Source organism: Sturnira hondurensis, unplaced genomic scaffold (genome assembly GCF_014824575.4).
Source record: "Sturnira hondurensis isolate 20B ecotype Veracruz unplaced genomic scaffold, ASM1482457v3 Scaffold0002840, whole genome shotgun sequence".
Classification (NCBI taxonomy): Eukaryota; Metazoa; Chordata; class Mammalia; order Chiroptera; family Phyllostomidae; genus Sturnira; species Sturnira hondurensis.
In genome coordinates, this window is record NW_028075471.1 from 7,700,844 (window position 1) to 7,721,978 (window position 21,135).

Sequence of the window (21,135 nt, forward strand, 5' to 3'; positions counted from 1 at the left end):
TTATGGTCCAAAGGTCTCTCACTCAGCCTTGCCCATGGGGGAGTTACAGCTCCTGAAACCAGGTAGGGTGGTTCCCAGCAACTAAATAATAAAGGAGGACTTCCCAATCTGGCAAAGGAAATAGACTTTCAGGAAGTCCAGGAAGCTCAGAGTTCCAAAGAGGTTGGACCCAAGAAGGAACACACCAAGACACATCATAATTACATTAGCCAAGATGAAAGATAAGGAGAGAATCTTACAAGCAGCAAAGAAAAGGAGACAGTCACCTACAAAAAAATTCACATCAGGCTGTCCGCTTTCGCAAAAGAGACCTTTCAGGTAAGAAGGGGATGAAAAGAAGTATTCCAAGTCATGAAAGGCAAGGACCTATACCCAAGATTACTCTATCCAGCAAAGCTATCATTTAGAATGGAAGGGCAGATAAAATGCTTCCCAGATAAGGTCAAGTTGAAGGAGTTCATCATCACCAAGCCTTTATTGTATGAAATGTTAAAGGAACTTATCCAAGAAAAAGAAGATAAAAATATGAAAGTAAAATGACAACGCACTCACAACTATCAGCAGCCAAACCTAAAAAGAAACAAAAATGAACTAAGCAATCTACTAGGACAGCAACAGAATCATAGAAATGAAGACTACTTGGAGGGTTATCAATGGAGAAGGGGAACCGGAGGGTGGGGGGAAAGGTACAGGGAATAAGTGGCATAAATAATAAGTAGAAATATACAGAGGGAGGTTAAGAATAGTATAGGAAATGGAGAAGCCAAAGAATTTATCTGTATGACCCATAAACATGAACTAAAAGTGGGGTAATGTAGATGGGATGGGGTGTGCAGGCCTGAGGAAAATGAAGAGTAGGGATGGGGGAATGGGACAACTGTAATAGCATAAACAATAAAATATATATTTAAAACAATAAGATAAATAAATTAATTAAAAGAATGTGCTTTAAATTTCCATGCTGATTTACAAACCCCATATTATACCAAGCAAGCTTAGTGGCTATTGAAAATACAATCGGGACAGGGCTACCTAAAGGCACATTCCATAGATTCCATAGAGTGTTAACTATACAAAAAAACAAACAAACATTATACACTTTAAAAACAAGCTTATACAGCCTTACATTTTAATTTTTTTCTTTGAAAGGAGTGAGTTGTGTACAGGGGTGTTAAATGCTTTATAGACAAGAAAAAACTGCCCTAGAACCAACTTATTCATCATCCTCCTCATCATCTTCCTCATTTTCTTCATCTTCCTCCTCTTCCTGGCTTTGTTCAGCCTTGATGACTCCTTTTTTTGCAGCATCAGGCTTTCCTTTAGCCAGGTATGCAGCAATACCCTTTTCTTATTGGTCTTTCAGCTTATTAGCCGCCTTTTCATTAGGCTGCTTGTCATCTGTTGCAGTGTTACTTCACATCTCTCTCAGCTTCTTTGTAGCATCACCAATGGGGAGGCCCAGATGCTCTTTGATTTTTGTGCGATACGGAGAACAAAACAAGAAATAGGCCAAAGCAGACCTGTTGGGTGCATTGGGATCCTTGAACTTATTTTTTTGTTTACCCTTTAGGGAGAACGTAAGTTTTTGTTTTTCTTTCATGATGGGCTTTGTCTGCCTTTGCCATGTCTTCAAATTTTTCTTTCTCTTTAGCAAACATGGTCTTCCACCTTCCTGAGCGCTTCTTAGAAAACTATGAGAAGCTGACTGAAGAACCTGGGTGCTTCTTCTTGTGCTACTCCCAAGAAGTGTGCACAAAGGATATTATGACATTTTGCTTCTTAAGATCTCCTTTGCCCATGTTTAACTATTTTTCCTTAGGGAGCACAGAGTCACCCAGTGCCCATCCCACTAACACTTGCCCCCGTGCTCTCTGTGGAGCTCAATAAACTGCAACGGCTGTGAGAGCAGGAGCCAGATGCAGCCTGGTCTTTATGTTGTTATTGATATATAATATCCATACAGTTAAATGCACAAATCTTAAGGGCACTGCTCAATTAACTTTGATAAAGTGAACACATTCCTGTCACCACCAATGAGACTGAGGCTTAGAATGCCATCAGCATCACAGAAGTCTCCCTCTTGCATCCACAGTCATTACCTTTCCCACCAATAACTATTCTTCTGACCTCCATCACCACTGATTAATTTCATCTACACCTTCAAGTAAACGGAATCATAAAGTATAAATTGTCTCTTCAACATTAAGTCTGGGAGATTCATCCATATTTGTGTTTGTAACAGTGGTTCATTTTTCATCAATATATAGTATTTCATTGTATGCATGTGTCAAAAATTATCTATCTATGGACATTCAGGTTGGTTTAGATTGGGACAATTATGAATAAAGTGACTCTGAACATTCTTGTACATGATTTTGAACATACATGTGTACTTAAAGCAGAATTACTGAGTGATAAGGTAAGTATATCTTTAGCTTTAGTTAACACTTCGAAAAAATCCAAGACAATGATTTGATCAATTTATACTCCCACCAGCAGTGTATAAGAGTTCCAGACACTCGGTATCCTCATCAATTTTTTATTCTCTGTCTTTCCCATTGTAATCACGTTGGAGAGTGTGTAATAATTCATTGAACTTTTTAATGACTTATTTTATTTTTAAGTATATTTTATTGATTATGCTATTATAGTTGTCCCTTTCATTTCTCCCCTTTGTACCCTTCTACACTGCACCCCCTCCCTCAAGCATTCCCCCCACTTTAGGTCATGTCCATGGGTCATACATATAAGTTCTTAGGCTTCTCCATTTTCTATACTATTCTAAACCTCCCCTGTCTATTTTGTACCTACCATTTATACTATTTATTGCCCGTACCTTTTCCCATATTCTCCCCCTTCCTCTCCCCAGTGATAACCCTCCAAGTAATCTCCATTTCTGTGATCCTGTTCTATTGTTCACTTAGTTTGGTTTTGGTTTTGGTTTTTTTAGGTTCAGCTGTTGATAGTTGTGAATTGTCATTTTATTGTTCATAGTTTTGATCTTCTTTTTCTTAGATAAGTTCCTTTAACATTTCATATAAGTAGGACTTGGTGGTGATGAACTCTTTTAACTTGACCTTATCTAGGAAGCACTTTATCTTCCTTTGCATTCTAAATAATAGCTTTGCTGGATAGAGTAATCTTGGGTGTAGGTCCTTGCTTTTCATTACTTCAAATACTTTTTTCCAGCCCCTTCTTGCCTGTAAGGTTTCTTTTGAGAAATCAGCTGATAGTTTTATAGGAACTCCTTGATAGGTAACTATCTCCTTTTCTCTTTCTGCTTTTAAGATTCTCTCCTTACCTTTCATCTTGGCTAATGTAATTATGATGTGTCTAAGGGTGTTCTTCCTTGGGTCCAACTTGCTTGGGACTCTCTGAGCTTCCTCAACTTGCATGTCTATTTCCTTTGCCAGATTGGTGACATTCTCATTCATCATTTTTTCAAATAAGTTTTTAATTTTTTGGCCTTCTTCCTCTCCTTCTGGAACCCCAATGATTTGGATGTCAGAACATTTAAAGTTGTCTTGGATACTCTGGTTTCTCTTCAGATCGTATAAATCTTTCACCTTCTAAAGTTGTCTTGGAAGTTCCTAAGCTTCTCCTCATTTTTTTTTAAATTCTTCTTTATTCATTCTGTTCTGGCTGAATGTTTATTTCTGCATTTTGCTCCAAATCATTGATTTAAGTCCTGGTTTCCTTTTCTTCATTGTTGGTTCCCTATATGTTTTTCTCTTTTTTTTTTTCACTTTTCATAACCTTCACTTCTTTCTTTATTTTAATTTTATTGAACCATTTCTGTGAGCATCCTGATTACCAGTGTTTCAAACTCTGCATCTGACAGGTTGGCTCTGTGCTCATCACTTAGTTCTTTTTCTGAAGTTTTAATCTATTCTTTAATTTGGGCCATATTTCTTTGTCTCAGCACACCTGTTAGGTTGTAAGGGGCAGAGACTTAGGTATTTGCCAGAACAGGGCAACTCACATCACTGTGTTGTGGTTCTTTCTGTGGGGGAGGGTCAGTGAGGGAACCATGTGGCTTGCTCCACTCTCACCCAGCTTTCAAACACTTCCGTCACTTTCCACAAGCAAATAGTGCCCTCTCAGGTGCTTTCCTGTTGGGTGAGCTTGTGTATATTCTAGTACCCCATGGACTCCTCCAACAGACTCTCCTGTGAGATTATTAGTTTCTATTGCCCCTGCAACACCCACAGATTTTTACAGCCTAAGGTTTTGTGGCTTTATTTTCCTGAGCTAGAACCTTACGTTGCACAGTCTGCCTCGATCCCCAGGTCTTCTTCCCGGTTTGTCTGCACATGAATGTAGGACCATGTGGTCCACCGGCTGCTGCCTGGCCCACGTGGTTCACTGCCTTGCCATGCGCCCTCTCTGCCCCGGCCATCCATCCCTTTCCCTCCTACCAATGTAAATGAATGTTTCTTCTTTAACTCCTTGGTTGTCAGACCTTCATACAGCTCAATTTTCAGGCAGTTCTGATTGTTTTTGTTTTTAAATTGGTTTTTTATCCTTCTTTTGGTTGTGCAAAGAAGCAAAGTTTATCTACCTACACCTCCATCTTGGCTGGAAGCTCTCATTGCAATTTTAATTTGCTTTTTTTCTTTTTTTTGTAATTTTTTTAAAATTTATTTAATTATTTTTCAAATACAATTTTCTGTCTATTACTCCCATCCCATCCCACCTTGCTCCATGCTCCCCCTCTCTCCTATTTCCACCTTTCTTAGTTGTTGTCCATGTATCCTTTATATTTGTTCCTCTAAATCCTTCATTTGCATTTTTGTCATGACTAAGCTGGTGACTTTTCATGACTTTTCTTGTCTGTATTGGATGTTTGGATATCATCTTTTTAAAGTGCCTCTTAAGTTTTTGCCCATTTTTGTATGGAGCTACCTAACTTTTCTCTTCTTTAAAAAAAAATAAATGGGGTGTGTGATAATTTTATATTACATTACAGAAAAGTTATAAAGATAGTATGAAGCTTTCCTGTGGCCCTCTCACCCACTTCATCTTTTGTTAACATCTGACATTACCATGGTACATTTGTTAGATCTTAGAAACAAACCCACAATGGCACATTATTATTAATTAAACTTCAGGATTGATTTCTCCAATTTTTCCACTGTAACGTCTGATTTTCCTTTCATAATCCAAACCAAAATAGCACATAACATTTAGTCATTATGCTTCTTTAGTGTCCTCTGGTCTTTAACAATTACTTAGCTGTTTCTTGTTTTTAATTACCCTGACTGTTCAGAAAAGTACTGATCAGGTATTTTACAAATTGTCCCTCAATTTGAATTTGCCTGATGGTTTTCTTATGACTCGATAGATATTATGAGCTGGGGAAAGAATAATTTGACATTTGTCAACACTTGCTTCATGACTCAGAGGATAGCTTACTTTAATAAATGTTTCATGAGCACCTGAAAAAGAATGGGTATGTTTTCATTTGGGGAGTTCAGTGCTATATGACACACACATATGAATGTATGCAAGTTTGTTCATTACATTTCTCAAATATTCTGTATCTCTATTACATTTCTTGCCTGAGAGAAATGTGTTAAAATGTCTCAATGTTATGATTATGGATTTGTCTATTTCAACTTTTATTTATATCTGCTTGCTTTTGTTTTTATATATTTGTGTCTATGTCATTAAGTGCATAAAATTTAAGATATATCTTCTTATTGAATTGTTCCTTTAATCATTGTGAAATGACCCCATTTACCTCTAGTAATTGTTCTTATATCAAAGTTTGTTTTGTCTGCTACTGATATAGATGAACCACCATTCTTTTGGTTAGTGTTTACATGCCATACCATTTTCCATCTTTCTAATTTCAACTTTTCTGTTTCCTTATGTTTAAGACGTTTCTTTTATAAGCAGTATATATTTTGTTGTTTTTTAAATTCAGCGTAAGAATATTTGCCTTTAATTCAAATCTTTCACCCATTTACATTTAATATAGTTACTAATATATTTCAGTTTAAATTTACCACTTTACTATTTGTTTTTCATTTGCCCTGTCTCCTTTTTTCTCCTTTTTTGCATTCTTTTTGATTAATCAAGTAATTATCTTATCATTTCATTTTTCTCCTTTTTATGAGATTGTTACTTTTACATTTTGTTCATTTAGCATCTACCCTAGATATTGCAACATACATCCAGGACTTATTAATTTGCCTTGAATTAGTAATTGTACCACTTCCCAGATAGTACAATTATCTCACAACTCTGTAAATCCAATTACTCCTTCCTGCTTATTGTGCAATTGTCAGGTGTTTTAATTCTGCATGTAGATGAAACCCACTAGATCCTATTATTGTTGTTTTAAAGAGTCAATATTTATTTAGAATTACCCATATATTCATCTCTTCATTCCTTTCTGCATTTCTACAATTCCATCTAAGATCATTAATTTCCTGCTGAATATCTCCCTGTAATATTTATTTTAGTATGAGTTTTCTATCAACAATTTCTCTTCATTTTCATCTGAATGAAAATGTCTTTATTTCACCTTCATTTTTGAAGGGTATTTTCACTATACATAGAATTCTTTGGAGGTTATTTTTTTAATAGTTTATGGGTAGACATTCCACTATCTATTAGCTTTTAATATTTCTTTTTAAAGGTAAATTGTTTGATATCTTTCATTAGTTTGCAAATTACTTGGCCAATGTATCTTTAAATATTTATTCTGCATCATTTTCCCTCTCATTTCTTTCTACAACTCCAATTACACATATTAAACATTTTTACCAACTCTTATATGTGCACTATAGTCCTGTCTTAATTTTTTTTATTCCTCTCTGCACTTCAAACTTAATGTTTTCTACTTGCCTACTTTCAGCTCAGTAATTCTCTATTCTGCTGTGTATAATCTGTAGTTAAACTCGTCTTCGATTTCTTAATTCTTTCTGCTCTAGAACTTCTAGTTGGTTATACTCTCATAGATTCTCATTATCTGGTGATGCTCTCTATTTTTTACCTCCTTTCTTTAGCACATTAATCATATTTATTTTTAAATTATATTTCTGCTAAACCCAATATCTGTATGACCTGGGGTCCTATTTTTATTGTAATTTTTTTCTCTTAGCTTTGTCATTTAGTTCTGTTTGTTGGTGTAGAAGTGTGACTTTAGATTGATTGCTGACACTATGGGTGATAATTATAGAGACTATGAATGATGTTATATTTCTCCAGGGAATATTTTATTTTCTTCTGCCTGCCAGGCAAGAAACCTTGATCCAATTAGAGACTGAACTAACTGGAGGCTATTTTTTAAGCCTTTGTGAGGCCTAATCTATCAGTGATTTATCCCTATTATTGGCCATAACACTTTAGGGGTCTATCTTAAAAGCCTGGAAATTTTTTGGTATTTCTTCTCTTTGGCAGGTTCTAAATTATAATTTTTGTCTTTCCTTACCACTGTGAGACTGTCAAAAAACTCTGATTAACTTTTTAGCCCCTTAGAAACTACCTTCCTATGGATTTCCTAGAGTCTCACCCAACTCACACAGCTTAGGAATTTGTTAGTGCCTAGAAGGGAAATTGTATAGGGAATTCAGAATCACTTCTCTGAAGTTCCCATTTCTTCAGGATTTTGACATTTAAGACTTGGCTGCTTTAACAGCCTTGAAGTTCAATTTTGGGTTTCCCATTCTAGTGATATTGCTGCAAGTCACAGACCTCTGGTTTCTCTTTAGTGTCTCTACCTAGCAAGGCAAATTAGCAGATGCTCCAAAAGCAGAAGTACCAGTAAATGGGGGATTCACATAATGCTTTATCTTCTCTTTGAGATGCTGGCCCTGCAACTTTTGGGCACCTTGGTTGTCTGGAGGCTTGAACCAGTTGTTATTTTGTATTTTACTGAGATTTTATACTTGGGCTCAGTGGGGAAGATTAGAAAATTGGGTTTTAATTTACATTACCATTTGCTCAACCCCTAAGGAAGTTGAAATCAACATTTAAATAGGGTCATACTATATTCTAGTTCACCTGGGGTAGTTCTGATTTATGACTTTTATCCTGGAATAAATATTACTAACGCCCCCTTCTCACTCTCAAAAGTGTCCAGTGTGTTCAATAAATTATATGATGACTTTTCTTCTAATGGTGATTTCATCCTTCTTCCTACCTTCATAAAAACATTGCCCTGGCTGACGTGGCTCAGTGGGTTGAGTACCAGCCTGTGAACCCAAAGTTCCACCAGTTTGAATATCAGTTGGGGCACATGCCTAAATTGCAGGCCAGGTCCCCGGTTGGGGACATATGAGAGGTAACCTATCAACGTTTCTCTCCCTCTCTTTCTCCCTTCTTCCCCCTCTCTAAAAATCAATAAAACCTTTAAAAATTGTTTTAAAATATTCGTTAACTAATTAGTTTTTAAAAATAAAGAATTCTATATGACTAAATAAAAAGAACAGAAACATCATATATGTTATTTGTATATGCAATTTCTATTTTTAAAGATCAAGGAAATTGCCTCATCTTCAAGTGGATAATCAATTCCAATGTGAAAAAAGCTCATAATATCAACATATAAACACACATATACATAAAAGTAAAATATGCTCATTTGTGAAAGTCAACTGTTTTTCTACATGTATAATTTTTAAGATTTTATTTATTTATTTTTAGAAAGAGGGAAGGGAAGGAGACAGAGGGAGAGAAACATTGATGCACATCGACTGGTTGTGCCCTGATGGAGAATTGAACCAGAGACCTTTCAGTTCGCAAACTGGCACTCAATCCACTGAGATGCACCAACCAAGGTTACATGAATAATTTTCATGATCTCTTAGGACTAAAACAAACCTTAAAGTGATTGGATTCAGCCATATATTCCTATTACAATAAAGACATTTAAGTCTCAAAAGTTAATTTAGGGTGACCTAAATCATTTATCCAACATCACAGGTAGTTTCTCAGCTCTCTTAACTCCCAGTCCAATACAATTCCCTCTGTACATACTACCCAATCCATTTATTCCCTATAACAATAAACACCTCCTGCTCCTATGTCCTACTAATCAAAGATAAAAAGATCTGGGAATCCTTCCATACTGGGATATAAAGGGCAAGATTTGGACCTTTGATACTAGGCTATAAAGGGCAAGAAATCTCCCTATAAATTCCATAAAGTAACCATTTATATTTTTATGTACTACACAGTTACCAGAATACCGATTGGGTAGTCCCTGAGGGTATGGCGTTGCAGGTGGTTCATTGGGATTCTTTGTGTATTTCAAATGGAAGAATTTACAGAGTACATGATCTATTAAGGAGCTACAGCAGACACACCTGGTGCCCTGAGTCACATCCACCTAGATTTACATCTGATTTTAGCTAGGTTGGAACAGCTTATACAATGCAGGCTTAGATCTGCTTCAGTGGATAGCATTCCACCTGTAGCCTACACTGAGCCTCTACTTTCTGCCCCACTGCCGTCTTGGACTTGCAGGACTTTTCCAGGCCCCTCCACATGTGCAGGGAAAGAAAGGGGACAATCTTGGCCACTGAACAAAAGCTAATGGATAAACATTCCTGCTTCCTAACTCTTATGCAAACAAATCTGGGAGGCACTCTGTGTGCTTTTTAGACATTTCGGTAGGATTAAGCCCTGTTGCGCACAGTGACAGTTTGAAACATCACCCTTGCAATTCTACTTTTTCTCCTTCTTAATCTCTATCTTCCCGCTCTCTCATTCCAATCCGCAAGATCACCTCTCATATAATCATGCACATATACATTCCTTGTCTCAGCATGTGCTTTTGGAGGAACTCAAACCACATAATACTCAAAGACTAAATTCTTCTACTTGTAAAACATCCTTCTTCCTAACCCTCCCAACTTCAGTTTCACATATGAAAACTGTGCTTTAGTTCCTCTTTCTATGGCATGTCTTCCTAGATAGTAAAAGATAACTATAAAAAATGTGTTCTATTATGGTGCTATCTAGTGACAAGGATGAATCAAAGCCAATGGCATTTAAATGACTGTGTTACAAATATTAAACCTAAATACTGGTCATTTCATATTACTTCAGATAGATGTATTCAAGAGCAGGCAACCTTTCTACAATTCCATCAAAGGTTAAAAAGATAAATGGTTGTGACAGGATATTAAAAGATTGGGATAATTTTAGGATATGCTGGTAACACAAGCTAAGACAATGATAAAGATAATCAAATCTAACGCACGAATACGCGAAAGCTAATCGCCAACAAGGTCAGGTAGAGCTTTACTTCTGTACTTTGATCTAGTTGACCATAAAGCCATATTAAACATACAAAGCTGGTTCACCCAGTACAGAAATCTGCCCCAACCACCAGCACTAAAGAAATATCAGGATAGGAATGAGCAGTAACATGAAATAATAATAGCAGTTACCATTAATGAGTACTCATTATGTCCAGTTGTCTTCACCTAGGTGCTAACCATTATATTCATGTGATTTCACTTAATTTTTATGACAATCTTATAAGGGAGGTAGTGCTGATATTATTTTTAAGATAAAGCAAACAAAGCTTTAAAGACCTACTGAAGTTCTCAAAAGGCACACACCCAGTGAAGAACAGAAGGTCTTTAACAGAAGGCTCAAACCCAGGTCTGTCTGTTCTCTTACCAAGTTCACTTTTCATGTTGCATCAGAAATCATGACTAATTTTATGCCAAGTATATGGTTACTGATTGTTATCAATGACCGCCATTTTACAAATAGCATGCATAAACAGTCATGGTTAAATATTTTGCCTCGCATCAACTGGAAATCACTGGCCTACCTGAATTAAGACTCCTTAGTCACTGGACTCTAGTCAGAACATATATTCTTTCTCTGGATTGACTTCTGCAAGCAATTAGTTTATATCCTTAAGCAAAAGATCTGATTGTTTTATCATAAACTGTATAGCTAAAAATGCTATTATTAGATAAGATATTCCACAGAACTATGAAAAAATATATTCTAGAAAATTTAACTCAGTGCCATCTTCTGACAGTGAGTTTCATAGTTTAACCAAGTTTGGGGTGACTCAGAATTCAGTGGTCAGCATAAATGCCCTAGCAATTCTACTAGCACAAGAGTTATGGATGAGATGAATTTATCATCAAAGGGTATATGAAGTTTAGTTGCAATAAAAAATAAATAGAATCTCCCAGTTGTAGACATGTCTTTCTTAAGAGGGAGAAAAAACTTCTGGATTTTGTCAAATGATTATTAGCACAAACTCGGCCAGGATATTTAACCCTCTCAGACTTAGTTTTTAATATCTGAAGGAAGCAAAATGGTGGTGAGGATTTATCTACATAAATAACCAAGAATAACACATAGATGTACAACCTTAAATTATTTTTTCCATTCATAGCCTTTTTTGTTCATAAAAAATTTTAAGTTGCATATGAGATTAGTCTCAAAAAATATTTCTCTTCTTCATTTCTCTGGTCCAAAAAAAAGTTCTTGCAGCAAGTAGATTATTATACAGAACTTAAGAAATGAATACTTTAGAAATAAGATTTTGAATAAAGATATTTGAAACATCTTGGATTTCCAATGAATGACAACTTAGTAATATCTAACAACTTGCAAATATTGCTTGGTATATCAGTTATACCTATTGGAATTTATCTTCCAGATAAATGATACATGCACAGCCTATTCAATTTTAACAGCAAAGTATTTTTACAAATCTAAATGTCCATCAATAGAAAATTGGTTACATAAATGATGGAACATGGTTCATCTATATAAGGGACTAGCATGCAGATAGAAAAATAATTCAGGATATATTTTTAAGTGAGAAAGCAAGGTATGAAACATTATGCATTATTTACTTCTATTGTATAAAAAGGAAATAAAATAAATATATTAATATTTGTTTGTATGTGCATAATGAAACTCTATAAAGACACCAAAAAATGTGGTTTCTGGTGAACAGAATAGGAGGGAAACTGGATTTATGCATGAAATGGGAGCAAAGGAGATTTTCACCATGGTAAAAATTCAATTAATAAATTAATTGAATTTCTAAAATATACGATTGGGCTTGTACTCACTCTCAAAAGATGACATCTTGAAGTTTGCCATCTTATCTCACGGAAGTTCTAATAGACAATTGAGTGAACTATGACATAAACTGTTAGATTTTTCCATGTAAACATAATCATATCCCAGAAATATAGAACTACCCACTTCTATGACTATTTCCAGTGTTTCTGTTTTGGCTACTATTTTTCCGGTGCTCTTCCAGTAACACAGCTATGCAGTAGCTGCTTGTTAGGTTTTATCACTGTCTTTGGTGTAACTGACTGCACATGCCACATACACTTTATTTCCTCTGCAAGGAAAATTATGACACTTAACTGGACTATGAATTACATTACTAATTTTTTAAATGTCAAAATCTTGCACTCATAATCAAACAGAAATTGAGAACCACATGATAAATTCTCTTCTAATGGTGTTATCCTCGATGAGCACTTTTTTATTTGAACTCTTATTTTTCCACTTCATAAGTATACTGTAGCACAAAAGTGACCAAAAGAATAAATTACTTTTAGGATACCAAAGGGTCATTCCCTGACTTTCATGGTACACATTAAAAAAAGTGACTTAAATGTCCCAAACTGACTTTGTGATTTCCCATGTTAAACATGCTACCACTTAAGCATTCCCCATCACAGTATGTCCCACAACCATTCACCTAGGAGCTCAAGCCAAAACTCTTAGAATCAACTTTAATTACCTCTTTCTCTCATGCCTGACATCCAATTTCTCAGCAAATCTTTTCTATTGTAGAATAAAATATGAAGAAAAGAGCAAAATCTGTAAATGAAACAATATACTTCTAAGTAACCCATGGGTCAAATAAGATCCTCAAAAGAAATTTTAAAATATTTCAAATTGAGACAATTTAAACATGTAAAAATTTGTAGGATGCAACTAATGCAGTGCCGAGAGGGAAATTTATAGCTTTAAATGATGATATTAATAAAAAAGAAAAGACTTAACACTCACATCTTCAGAATGTAAAGAAAGAGCAAATTAAATCAAAGTAAATAGAAGGAAGACAGTAAATACCAAGAACTGACAGGGATGAAGAGCAACTGGTACACTCACACATTGCTCTGAGCAATGCAAAACCATACAGTTCCAGAAAACAGTTTAGAAGTTGTTTTAAATTTTACACATACATCTAATGCAACTGTTCTCAACCTCAAAACTACTGACATTTTGGCCAGAAGCTTCTTGCTATGAAGACTGTCTTGTGCATTATAGGATGTTTACCAGTATTCTTGACCTTTACCCACTAGATAACAAAAGCACCTCCCCAGATATTTCCAAAAAATGTCCCCAGGCATTGCCAAAATCATATTCAGTTGAGAACTACTTCTCTACTCTATGACCCAGCCATTGCCAACTAGTAATTTACTCAGGAGTAATAAAAACATATGTCCAAAAAAAATTCATACGCTTATTCTTAATAGCAAAAGAAAGAAAGAAAGAGAGAGAGAGAGAGAGAGGGAGGGAGGGAGGGAGGGAGGGTGGGAGGAAGGAAGGAAGGAGGAAACAATCAAATGTCTCTAAACAGGTAAATGGATAAACAAATTTTAATATATGCACACAATGAACTAATTAATGTGTTTTTATTATTAAAAATCTTTTCAACTTTCAAGATAGATTAATGAACTGTAATTTATCCATATGCAAAAAGTTCATTGATACAGGTTTAGATTCCACATTGCAATGAACCTTTAAAAAACTATGACCTGTCCAGTTTTGATATAAAACAAAAAATGAATATCCAAAACTATATGAACAGGCTCTGAGAATGTACCTCTTTCTTCTAACCACATGTATTTGTAAAGCCTGATGTTCTTATATTTCAACAAAAACAGCATATCACAATAAACTGAATAGAAAAACAAATATGAGACTTGGAGTCCTGGCTGGTGTAGCTCAGTGGATTGAGCATGGGCCTGTGAACCAGACAATTGCGTTTCAATTTCCAGTCAGGGCACATGCCTGGGTTGCAGGCCAGTTCCCAGCAGGGGACACACCAGAGGCAACCATACATTGATGTTTCTCTCCCTCTCGCCTTCCCTTCCCCTCTAAAGATAAATAAATAAAATCTTTTAAAAAATGAGACTCGGGTTGTTTTCTATTAAGCATAGACATTAAATACATTTGTTAAAATTTAAAGTAATACTACTCTTGTAACTGTTTTTATTATTTTAGAAAATATGATTATTTTTCAAGAAATGTCATTTAATATGTAATGGGTTTATTGTTTTATTTTTAAATGTACTAATAAATATTTTTAATTTCTCCATTTTAATTTTGAAATTCCTAAATATAGATAGATATAATGAACCTCAACAAAAGGTCTTTAGGGTCCTGAATAGCTTTGTCCTATTGTAGTAAAATATACATAGCATGAACTTTACCCTTTTAATTATTTTAGATGTGCAATTTAGTGGCAATAAGGATATTCACAAAGTTGTGCAACCATCACTACTATCCATTTCAAGAAACTTTTTATCATCCCAAACTGAAACTCTACCAATTAAACAATAATTCCTCATTCTCCCCTCCAGCTCCTGGTGACCTCTATTCCACTCTCTGTCTCTACAAATTTGTTTATTCTAAGTGCCCCATATAAAAAGCATCATATAATATTTGACCTCTTATATGTGGCTTATTTCACTTAACATAATGTTTTCAAAATTCATCCGTGTTATCACAGATACCAGAATTTCATTCCTTTTTAAGGCTGTTTACCCTTTCATCTGCTGGTGGACATTTTAAAAAATAATGTTGCTATGAATATTTGTGTACAAGTATCTTTTTTAGACTCTACTCTCAGTTCCTTTGAGTATATATCTGGAAGTGAAATTGTTGGATGATATAGTGATCCTATGTTTCACTCTTTGAGTAATAGTTAATCACTACTTAATAACATTCAAGATTACAAAGGGATCTGTGATTTTCTTTAAAATGTTGAGGACTGCTATCCTAGAGCATCTCAGTGTTGCCTGGATAACTCCTGTTCATTACTCAAGATAAAAGCAGGCATGATCTCTTAAGAAAAATGGCAAGTGTCACCAGGTTGTGTTATGAGGCCTTCCTATGTGTACCTCCACCTTGGCTCTTAGTACTCTGCATTTTAACCACCTGCTAACTTTTACCCTCTCTAAACTACAAGCTCACTGAAGGCGAGATTGAGTTCTCTTTATTTGTGTATGTGCCCAATGTCTGAAATATAGTAATGCAAAAGAAAGATTTGTGACATATTTTTGGAGGAAATTAAAGGTTATGTGAAATGCTCTGTAGAGGGGTTGATAAAGATTTCACTCGTATGTCACCTTTAATTGCCTAGTAATGGCTATGGAGGTGCATGTCTAGAAGAACACTGAGATCACCTAAAGGTTTAGCAGGAAGGACTGCAGGGATTAATTAGCAATGTAAGGGTGATATAGAAAGATCTACACCTAAACTAGATGCTAAATCTTTTTTACTTCTAACATTCTATGTAGGCAAATTCAATCATTTCTGTCTGCAAATCTCAAAATCTGAGACCTCTTTCATTAGCAAACTAAATGTAACTATGTTGCAAAAAAACCCCACAAATATACCATCTTCAGTCTTCATTTCTACCCCTGAATTCTGCCAAGATCAGAAGTTCCTTATAGAATTCTTCATGGGTTTTTACAAATATATCAATGCAATTTCATGATAATATGATGTTGTTAGATTTGAAATGACTCACACTGCTTTCATCTGGGGACTCATTCCTTACCCAACTAGCATTCAGAGACAAATATATACAGCTCACATTTTCATTTTATTTCTAGTTTCATGTCTTTGGTTTTATTTATAAAAAACTACACATTGTTAGACAATAAAAACCATTCAAATATATATTATTGCATTATTTCTCCAATCTCTCTTTTTATAAATGGACAGCTAGTGGAGTTAGATAAATTGCTGGCTAGGATTAAAAGAATTAATGATGCCTTAGAAGAAAGACTAACAAGATACATTTGAATGGAGAGACTGAAATGGTGATGGCCTCCATTGCAGTGGGGAGAAAAGAGAAATCTACAAATTGACTGTGGGTATGTTGTTATCCATGTAGCTGATATAATATTTTGGTATATCACAGTATTAATTTACCAACAGATTAATCCATAGATACTAAAATTGGACTGGAAATGTTACTCCCAAAGAGATCCTGTCATTTGTGCTGCTTGGATTTGGTCAAACCAGTAATCCCACTTCTGTAAATACATCGGAAAGAACTCAAAACACTAATTTGAAAGAACATAAGCACCCCAATGTTCATTGCAGCATTATTTACAATCGCCAAGATATGGAAGCAGCCCAAGTGTCCATCAGTAGATGAGTGGACAAAACAAGTATAGGTCTTCTACTTGACCATAAAAAAGAAGAAAATTTTATCCTTTCCAACAGCATGGATAGACCTGGAGAACATTATGCTAAGTGAAGTAAGCAGCCAGAGAAAGACGAATACCATATGATTTCACTGATATGTGGAATTTCACTAACAAACTGAACTAAGGAGTAAAATGGGGACAGACTCAGAGAGCAGGATGACAGCCAAGGGCATGTGAAGGTTATCAGGTGGCGGGATTTAGCAAAAAGGAAAAAGGACTCATGTACAACAATGTCATGATTGCTGGAGGGAGGGGCATATAATAAATAGTAATGGACATATATATAATAAAGATTATATTAAAAATAGATTTGGTCAAACATTACTAGGCCCCGGAGAATGAACTATGCACTTATCCTAGATTCACTTTGGATGGTGTAAAAATAATGAGGAACTGAGCATTTCATGAAAATCTAAGTGATATTACCTTCATTTAAAAAAAAGAAAAATCTAATTTTTTAAGGATAGAGAAGAAGGGTCATGTATGCTTTTTTCATATGTATATGTGCAGAGACAAGCTGATAAACATCAAATGTGACAGAAAACAATTTTGCAACCAAAGCACAAAAAAATATGACCTTGAGTTTTAAGCATTTTTTGCTTTTTAAAAACACACTCACATATATTATTTCATTTTATCCTCCCAAGATACCAGTGAGGTAGGAAAGTCAGGTTTTATTATCTCCGAGATTTATCTCACACTCCTGACGCTATTATTTTAAGATAGGTTTCATGGATGTGGAGAGAATTATTCTTTGTATTAGGCCATAGCTGGTGACTCACAAGAACTGGAAAAAATGAATTAATGAGTATGTCTTATAAGGGACAGGGACACTCTTTCTTAACTTGGGAGTTGGCACTCCCTTATAAATATTCTACCAGCAAAATTATCAATAAACACATTTGTTCTGGTGTATTAAAGTGGAAATTTCCAGACAAATCACATTTGAATTGCCAGGGGAATAACTATAAAAGGCAGACCCCAATGCCTATGTGCAACACAAGCACTGGCTTATAATTTCTTACTCCCTTTTAACTCTTTCTCTAATTTAACCCTATTTCTGGCCTCTAGAAGATCAGAAATCAAGAGGGCAGGACAGGAACATTTTGAGTGAGATAATGTGATAAATACAAATCACCCTGTGTAGACAGAGTCCATGTTTCTATTTAATACAAAGCTAATATATGCATTGTTTATTCCAAGTTGGATTAGAAACAAAAATGAAGAACATCTATGGAATGCTAATAATAGACCAAGCAAAGTAAATAATTTTACAAACATTTCTTTTCAAAAATTTCTTATAAAAATGTTGCTTATAAACATACTAGCTCAACCTGAACGTGTGCTCTTCTCTCACAGTGAACAGAATCACTTCTATAGGAGAGGGCTGGGAAGAGCTACTGTCAGCTGTGCTTCTCAGTGCAGCCCCTTTGCTTGTTTATGGCTAATGTTTTCCTGACTGCCCCATGACTGCTGCCTGTCAAACATTTCACATACCATCACTGACATATACGTTTGCTTTTTATTCTCTTTTCTTTTGTGTATGCTTGAAATTATACACAGGCTTGCACACACACATATGTACATATTTTATGTGTTTGTGTGTATATAGCACATGCCTAGTTGGCGAGACAGGTGTAATCAATGTTTCTCTTACACATCCATGTTTCTCTTCCTTTCTCCCTCCTTTTCCTTCTCTCTAAAAATATGTAAACAAAATCTTTTTAAAGAAAGAATGTTATCATTGCTCAGTGTTAGAAGGGGATATTCATATAATCTTAAAACATGGTTCTTGACCCTGACAGTAGGCAACTTTTTGAGAGGTGAAATGCACTAGTCTAAAAGTCTTATTATCTGACAACTTTTTAGGAAGAATCCAAGTAAAGTGCTTACCTATATTGACTTCTGAAGCCATGCTCAAATATATTTGCCATTTTATATCTTTTATAATTATTTCCAACCTCAATCCTACCATTGTAGATCACACTCATCTATGCATCATTTTGCACAGTTATTTGTCTTATCTCAGAGAATGGACACTAAGAGAATGGGGATCTTCTACTTAGCATTAGCTACTGTTACTCCAGCTCCACTAAAATGTTCTTACACTGATTGCCTGAGACTGCCACAGTACCAAGAACCAAAATGTTTTTCACACCTGATTTTGCTGACTCTATTTCTCCAGACCCAGATGATGACTTAGGTCTTCTTGAAATTTTCCCTTTCAGGAAGCTACTATTGGGAGGGGGGAAGATGGCGGTGAAGGAGGACAAAGGATTTCGCTTCCCCCCATGCCCCAGAGAATAACCAGGCTGATCTGCGGAGGAGCACAGTGGATAGCCTACGGGGACACAGCATATAGGAATGTAGGACTCCAGAAATTGTAGCGGACACTGAATGACCAGCCGGTGAGGAGAGGAGACAACTGCAGGTCAACATGGTCCCAGGGAACAGCGCAGAGGCTGCAGGCCCTCCGCAGGGTCACACCAGGGCCCGGGGCTGGTCCTCCGTGGTCTCTGGGAGCCAAGGGCTGGCAGCAAGGTCCCTGGGAGAGAACCAGTCATCAGATCCCTCCCTACCCAGCCAGGCACAGTTTGAAAAACACCAGGAGAGATTGGTTTGCTCGGAGTGTCAGAGAGAGGAGTGGGCATTAGGAATCAAACCAGAGGGTTTTGATCACCTGAGAAATCAGTCTGTGGTCACCAACTTGGGGGAATTGAGAGTCGCCTGTGTGTTCCAGCATAGCACTGGGAAAGGCTCAAGCCCAAGCCTGTGAGACCAGGGAAGCCTGGCCAGGAGTGCACGCCCACACTCCAGGCCAGGACTGTGAATCCTGGGGAAAATCTGCTCTCAGTAGGGCGCTGGGGAGAGGTGCCAGTCTGGATCTTGGGAGGGCACTGGTGAGACCAGCCTAGTTCACTGAGAAGAGAGGAAAGCCACACTAATCGCCCCCTGACTGCTGCAGCCAGTGTGACCAAAAGAAAAGGTTTGACCAGCTGGAGACAAATAAGAGGTTTGTTTGTTTGTTTATTTGTTTTGCTTTTTTTCTTTTTTAAAATAATCTTTTATTTCTTTAACTTTATTATTGTTTTATCTTTCACCACTTTTACCCTCTCTTTTCTTCTTTCTTGTTTTATTTCTTCTTCCTTTCCTTTCAAACCTACCACTTTTTCCTCCCATCCGCTGCCTTTTTTTGCCCCCTCCCCCACAAGTGAGACAAAAGACGTGGAATGGCAAAAAGACCAGAGTTAGACTCAAAGTGGGGGCATCCCAACAGTAGAGACAGAGAGACAAAATTCACTTTGCTATAACAGAAAAACGACAAGTTACTGCATATTTGTATTTTTCATTATTTTGACACTATTTTTACATCTTTTATTTTAATAGTATCTCTGTATTCCTCCTCTTTCTGTATAGTCTTCTTTACCTTGGCTGGATATATTGTATCATTTGACAGGTTTCCTCTGTCCCCTTAATTATAGTATATTGCTAATTTACTGTCCTTTACTTCCCCTTGCCCAGTTAGCACACTATTGAAGGTCCAATACTTCCCAGTCTTAGTATATGATAGATTCTGTCATACGATTCTTGCTCTAATATTATTGTAAATAATAGTTGTTACATACTATTGTAAATACTACACAACACCCCCCCNTGCAGCCAGTGTGACCAAAAGAAAAGGTTTGACCAGCTGGAGACAAACAAGAGGTTTGTTTGTTTGTTTATTTGTTTTGCTTTTTTTCTTTTTTTAAATAATCTTTTATTTCTTTAACTTTATTATTGTTTTATCTTTCACCACTTTTACCCTCTCTTTTCTTCTTTCTTGTTTTATTTCTTCTTCCTTTTCTTTCAAACCTACCACTTTTTCCTCCCATCCGCTGCCTTTTTTTTGCCCCCTCCCCCACAAGTGAGACAAAAGACGTGGAATGGCAAAAAGACCAGAGTTAGACCCAAAGTGGGGGCATCCCAACAGTAGAGACAGAGAGACAAAATTCACTTTGCTATAACAGAAAAACAACAAGTTACTGCATATTTGTATTTTTCATTATTTTGACACTATTTTTACATCTTTTATTTTAATAGTATCTCTGCATTCCTCCTCTTTCTGTATAGTCTTCTTTACCTTGGCTGGATACATTGTATCATTTGACAGGTTTCCTCTGTCCCCTTAATTATAGTATATTGCTAATTTACTGTCCTTTACTTCCCCTTGCCCAGTTAGCACACTATTGAAGGTCCAATACTTCCCAGTCTTAGTATATGATAGATTCTGTCATACGATTCTTGCTCTAATATTATTGTAAATAATAGTTGTTACATACTATTGTAAATACTACACAACACCCCCCCCCAGATCTTAGCCCACTTCATTGTTGCCTGAAATATAATACAGTAGTGGTTAACTCTATTCTCTCTCACACTACACCTATTTACCATCCTTTATTCTCACCTTACCTCAGAATCTGACATCCCTCAACGTCACTCCTTTCTAGATCCAAATTACAAGCCTTCCATCCCCAACCAGAGCCTTATCTTCCTTCCATTCTTTCTACAAAGTGGCTAGTTGTGTTGAAGATTACAATTATCACTGTACATAGGCAGGGGATCACCTATCTCTTCTCTACTGGCTGCTACTGTAAATATCACAGACTACTCTTCTGCTGTC

General features: G+C 36.1%; 1 pseudogene; it reads right to left on the reverse strand.

Annotated features, from left to right (window-relative positions):
- Positions 1-1,145: 1,145 nt before the first annotated feature.
- Positions 1,146-4,329, reverse strand: LOC118983628 (high mobility group protein B1-like; annotated as a pseudogene).
- Positions 4,330-21,135: the final 16,806 nt, after the last annotated feature.